Raw genomic sequence first — 5,928 nt, 5'->3', positions numbered from 1 at the left:
CAAAAATACTTCCCTCACTGCTCTTTTTGGGAGGCTAAGGTCACGTCCTATATGAGCTTTACTTGGCGCTCAATATTGGGTGCGCGAAAGGTAGTGGAATCGGGCGCTCGCAGACTAATTGGTAATGGTGTTAGCATTGATATTTGGCATGATCCATGGGTGGTTGGGCTACCAAGTTTTAAGGTTGTATCTAGTCCAGTTCACCATGAGAATCCTCCACATGTGGTGAAGGAGCTGTGGGAGGGGAGAGAATGGAGCATTGCCCTATTAAATGAACTCTTTTCGCCGGGGGAAGCTGCAGCAATTTGTAATGTGCCCATCCCACTTTTTGATGCTGATGATCAATGGACGTGGACCGGTTCGAAGGATGGAAATTTCACGGTTAGAAGTGCATATCGAATGCTAATGCAAGAAGCTTTATGTGGGAGAGCTACGACTTCGGTAGGCCATGAAGGACCGGATTGGGGGGTGGTATGGAATGCAAGTGTGCCCCCTAAGGTAAAACATTTCGCGTGGCGCGCGCTCCACGGTGGTCTAGCAGTGCGTGAGAATTTACGTGTGCGTGGAATGGAGGTGGATCAAAGGTGTGCCATGTGTGGGGAATATGATGAAACTGTAATGCACACCCTGGGGACGTGCGAAGAAGCGAAGAAGGTATGGCATGTCTCACCCTTAAGGTTAACAGTGAACCTATCTGACACAGTGATGTTCCGGGAATGGTGTGTGACGCTTCGAAGTCGGTATGTGGATATGGAGTGGTGGAGTATCTTCTGGAGTTTGTGTTGGGGATTATGGTTAAGGAGGAATGGATGGGTTTTTGAAGGAAAAAAGAGAAATGTGGATGAGCTGATCCATAAAGCTGTAGGGATGGTGGGGGAATATGAAAAAGCAAATGAGGGAGAGGGGTTAGCTGGCTCACGCCCTCACTTCAACAACAAGTGGATTGCTCCGGAGGGAAGTGCTTACAAAGTGAATTCGGATGGTGCAATCTTCAAGGGGAAAGGAGTGGGATGTGGTGGAGTGACGAGAGATGGTGTAGGGGATGTGGTGGTAGCCACCAGCTTATTTATGTCGGGAATGTTCGCAGTGGAAGTTGTGGAAGCAATGGCAATGAGGCACGCTTTACAAGTAACAATGGAAGCAGGTTTTGATGTTTTAGTGCTTGAAACAGATAATCTGTCAATCTTCTCTAAGCTGAAAAAGAGAAGTAGTGAGCTTTCTTTGCTGGGTAGTGTCTTGCGTGATATACATGTTTTAGCTAGTTCTTGTAGGCAGGTTTCTTTTTCTTTTGTAAAAAGGGAGGGAAATGGGGTGGCACATGAATTAGCAAAGCTGAGTTGCACCTATGAAGGTATGAGGGTATGGTTGGAGGAGTTTCCTCCTGTAGTGGCAGATTGTGTAAGTGCAGACATTTCTGCTGGAATTTCTTAATAAAATGGTGTTTTTCTCTTGTCAAAAAAAAAAAAAAAAAACCATCTTGTTCTCACTTAGTAATTTTATCAAGAAAAATAGATTTGATTGTTAGAAAAAAAAAATTACCCTAGTCAATGAAATCAACAAAGTATTAAAGGTAAAAGTACATAAGAACGTACTAAATTTTAGTAGACATTGTTAGTTCAAGAGGTAAAATCCTACGAGGCTATCATTACTGATACTACACCAAGGTACAAAGTATAAACCACACCCTAAAATTGGCTACCTAAAACGTAGTAGCAAGCCTAAAACAAGTGACAATGACATAAAACAAAGCTATTAAGTATCAACCAAACAAACAAGTAGCTCGTTCAAACCAAATCAAACTCGGGTTCCCTCTTGTCCACACCGAGGAGGATCCAATTCATGAGGCGGGTAAACCACATTATCATATAAAGCCCGGCAACTGTCGCCCCAAGTAAGGGTCCGATCCAATAAACTGCTTGGTTCTTGAAACTGCCACCAACAGCAGCTGCCCCAAAAGAGTATGCTGGATTCATTGACCCACCAGAAAACGGGCCAGCAGCTAGCACATTCGCTCCGGTTATTAGTCCAATAACAAGGGTCCAATAGAGCCCAATTGTCCATGTCTTGGGTCCCTTGCTGCGTAGACAGTGTAGTCTAAACCAAATGTGAGTACACCTTCCAAAATGGATGCTCCGAACCCGGTCATTTCCTCTGATATTGCATGGGGTACCACATTCTGCAAGATGACTCCAATAAATCACACATTATTCAATACAATTACACAAATACAATATATAATACTTCCTCCATCTTTTTTAGTTGCAACGTTTTGACTTTTATGTTTGTCGATGTACAACTTTAATTATTAATATCTTTAAAAATGAAAATTTTGTGAAAATTATAGAAAAAATTAAATCTTGTAAATATATATTGAAATAAATCAAACAACACCTTATAGAGTTTGTCTTGTAAGAGACTGTCTATTTTTAAATTAAAATTAGACAATGGTAAGCCCAATATTAAAAAGAGAATTAGCCCAATAGTGATTAGGTTAATTTCTTATGGTGACTAGTTTAATCCATTTAGTGACTAGGTCTACTTTTTATTAAAATTAGACCGTCTTTTTTAATAATTTTTGCACCTTATATGCTAAAATTGTACTCCATCTGTATTTTTATCTTTCTCACCTTCCTATGCACACTTCCAATGCATATTTTTGAACGTAAATATCTTTCATTATATATTAGTAAAAATTATAACGATTGAATATTAATAATGTACTAATTAAGACGAATCAAACAAGACCCCACGTGACTAAAATTTTCTTATAAATTAATAATAATTGAGAAATTTCTCTCTAAGTATGAATAGTGTCAAGATTCTATATGAGAATGAAAAAAAAAACAAAGGCAGTATCATATATTATTCACAAGTTTTAGATAAAAATAACTGTACGAATAATGCAAAAGTCAAAACAATGCGGAGGGAGTACAAGTATTACCATCATATTTTTAGTGTGATCAAGAACACATTGTATCAATCAATTAAATACAATGGACAAAATTAGTCTACAATAAAGCTAAATGTAAAAGGAAAGAAGTTAAAATAATTACTTGATTAACAGTGACAATCTTAAGGAGGAGGCAAGCCATGACAGAACCAAGAATCTGAGATATCCAATAGAAGAGGGCAGTAGGAATTGGAAGGTGGCATCCTACCACCTTTCCAAATGTGACGGCGGGCTTAACGTGGCCACTGGAAACGCTACCGGATATATAGACGGCGGTGGTCAGCCCAAATGCATTTGCTATGGCTACAACTACTAGGCTAGATGGATCAGACCTTGCACCTGGCATTATTTTTCCTACAAAACAAAAAGTAACACATAACGTAAAAATGATATGTACACCAATGTTGCAAAATTTACCTAGTCATGATAAACTACAAACTGAACATATGTGGTAGTGTAATATTGTATATACACACAAGATAGAAAGGAATTCTGATCAGGTTAACACAATTATTCTCCACACTTGTATAATATGAATATAATCAAATTATGAGAAACTGAAAGCAATATGCAAACTTAGTCTAAGAAAATGTGTGTATTTGTAAGTTTAAATTCATGGTAAATATAAGATACAGAGGAGAATTAGTATAATTAATCTTGATTGATAAAACAATATGAAATAATTAGTCGAATAATGGGGCTTACGAGACGACATGGCTGATCCAGCGGCAGCCAAGACAAAGATGAAAGTGGAGACGATGAATTCAGCAAGGTAAGATCTCAGAGCATTTGGAGTAACTGATTGTCGAAAATGGACAGTAAATGTTGTTCTTGGTGCCATTTTTTTGTTGGTTTATGTTGTTTGATTAAGTCTAAAAACTAATAATCAAAAAAGTGTTGATTACAAGTTAATTACTATGAAATTGGTAAGAAGAGATATCAGAGAAGAAAATGTTGTTTTGGTTGAAGGAAAGAAAATGGAAACTGAAAAATTGAGACAGGAGGTTGTTTTTTACTTCCTCCGTCCCAAAATATAGTTCCCATTTTCTTTTTTTCACGGTAATTTATGCAAGTAGAATATAAGAGGGATAATAAAGGTTTTTTGTTTATTTAAATAAATGTTGTATGGGAAAAGATGATTTTAGGAGAGTGAATGAATGATAATTGGTGAAAGAGCATTAATTGTAATATTTTGGTTGAATAAACAAAGGAAAAAGACAAACTTTTATATGAGGCGGGCCACACCTTCAACTAATGGTGTGGCCACCCCTTTCCCCTCATTACTCAATGCGTAGATGGTGCACCAAGGTGTAGGATGAGCATCCTGCACCTTGTCCAAAACGCAAGGCAAGAAGCATAAAACGCACCATTCAACATGCAAAAAATAATTGATTTGACAGCCAATGTACATTCCCCTTACATCCAATGTACAAAATCGAAAATTCAAAAAGTAAATGATTTGACAAAATGAAGGGGTGGTAGTAATTGCCAGAGGCAAGGGAGGACTGGGAGGGATGAAGGCATCCTTCCGCTGAGAATCAACCATCTGAGTATCAGCATCACCATTGGCCTCGAAAATCCAATTGGTAATTTAGCGTTTATACTTCTTATTCGACCGAGAAATTTGGTCCTTCTCTTCAGTCGAAGGAGGAGACGAAGAACTTTGGATGAGAGACATAGAGAGAGAAACCATGCTAACAAGTCAGTATTTGCGGAGTTTGAAGATACCATTGCTCCCTTCATTTTCGTGAGTTTATGATGATCATCTCGTTTATTGTTTTTAGGGTTTTTAGAAGATGATGGAGACTCCATAAAACCCGATGATTTTGCATTCATGACAAAGGTGTTTTTTTTTTTATTAACTTGAATGTAATATATGGATGCTTTTTATAGGGAGTGCGTTAAATACCAAAGATCCTTTAATTCATAAATGGGAAGAAAAATTAAGATCTTTTTTTATAACATGTTATCTACTTCATTATTCACATAATATTTTAAGTGTAACTCTTAAGATTTCTTTACCTTGCTTTGACTTTCCATATCTGAAGGAAATTACTCATAAGAGCTTATAGTTAACAAAAAGTACAAGGATAGAGTATATGTTTACAAAAATAAAAATTGTGTGCTACTGAGAATGATTTGTGTTACGATGAAGAAAACGTGTCAAGTAATCTTAGTATCACTTGCAGAAAACTTTAGTTGACATCAAATCATTCTGAAGAATTGAAATTAATGCACAATGATATTATTATCTGAGGTAATAACTCCCTATTTCTTTCCCATTAATTTGTTTGACTTCCATTAACAAATGCAGAATGGTTTATCTGAGGAAAAATCCTTAACAGTGATTTCATGCCAACTAATGTTGCCATAATATCATTTCATGATTCATGATGTGCTATCATAATAAATTCACAAAATAAAAAAGTACTATCATATTTATAAGGAATTTGGTTTATAAATGAATGAGTATCTTTACTTAACTACATCATATTTGCGGTTACGATTCATCTAAATTGCATAAATTTGGCTGGTCTGATGTTAAAGTTTGAAATTGAATTTGAATCCACGATTCAAATTAAACATGCTTGTGTAAATTTAAATTTCGTGCTTTTCTTTATAAGTTTAATTTGAAGCAATCTAATATTGTACCTTGTAAGTTGATATGAAATAAGGTGACTTTAATGACAATATTGTATGAATGTCAACTAATTTCGTTGGTGAAATATCGTTCATTCCACCCAAAACCTAGCAAACCTAGGTCTATATGACAACTGATCAAGAAAAAGGTAGTAAAAGTCTCTCATCAAATAGAAAATAGAAAACCATAATCTCTTTGGTTAAATTTTCAATGGCTATGTTAGAACCTTCACTAGTTTATTTGGGATTGTGATATCAAAATCTTATATTACTACCAACAGCATAATAGGCATCCAAACTATCATAACTCGGATGCAATGTACCCAACCGAACAAAGG

The 5,928-nt window shown here is 36.3% G+C and overlaps 1 pseudogene; it reads right to left on the bottom strand.

Moving 5' to 3' along the window:
* Nucleotides 1-1,070: 1,070 nt before the first annotated feature.
* Nucleotides 1,071-3,791, bottom strand: LOC104888634 (probable aquaporin TIP5-1; annotated as a pseudogene).
* Nucleotides 3,792-5,928: the final 2,137 nt, after the last annotated feature.

This window comes from Beta vulgaris, chromosome 3, assembly GCF_026745355.1.
Source record: "Beta vulgaris subsp. vulgaris cultivar EL10 chromosome 3, EL10.2, whole genome shotgun sequence".
Classification (NCBI taxonomy): domain Eukaryota; kingdom Viridiplantae; phylum Streptophyta; class Magnoliopsida; order Caryophyllales; family Amaranthaceae; genus Beta; species Beta vulgaris.
This window is presented reverse-complemented; position numbering and strand designations above follow the sequence as displayed.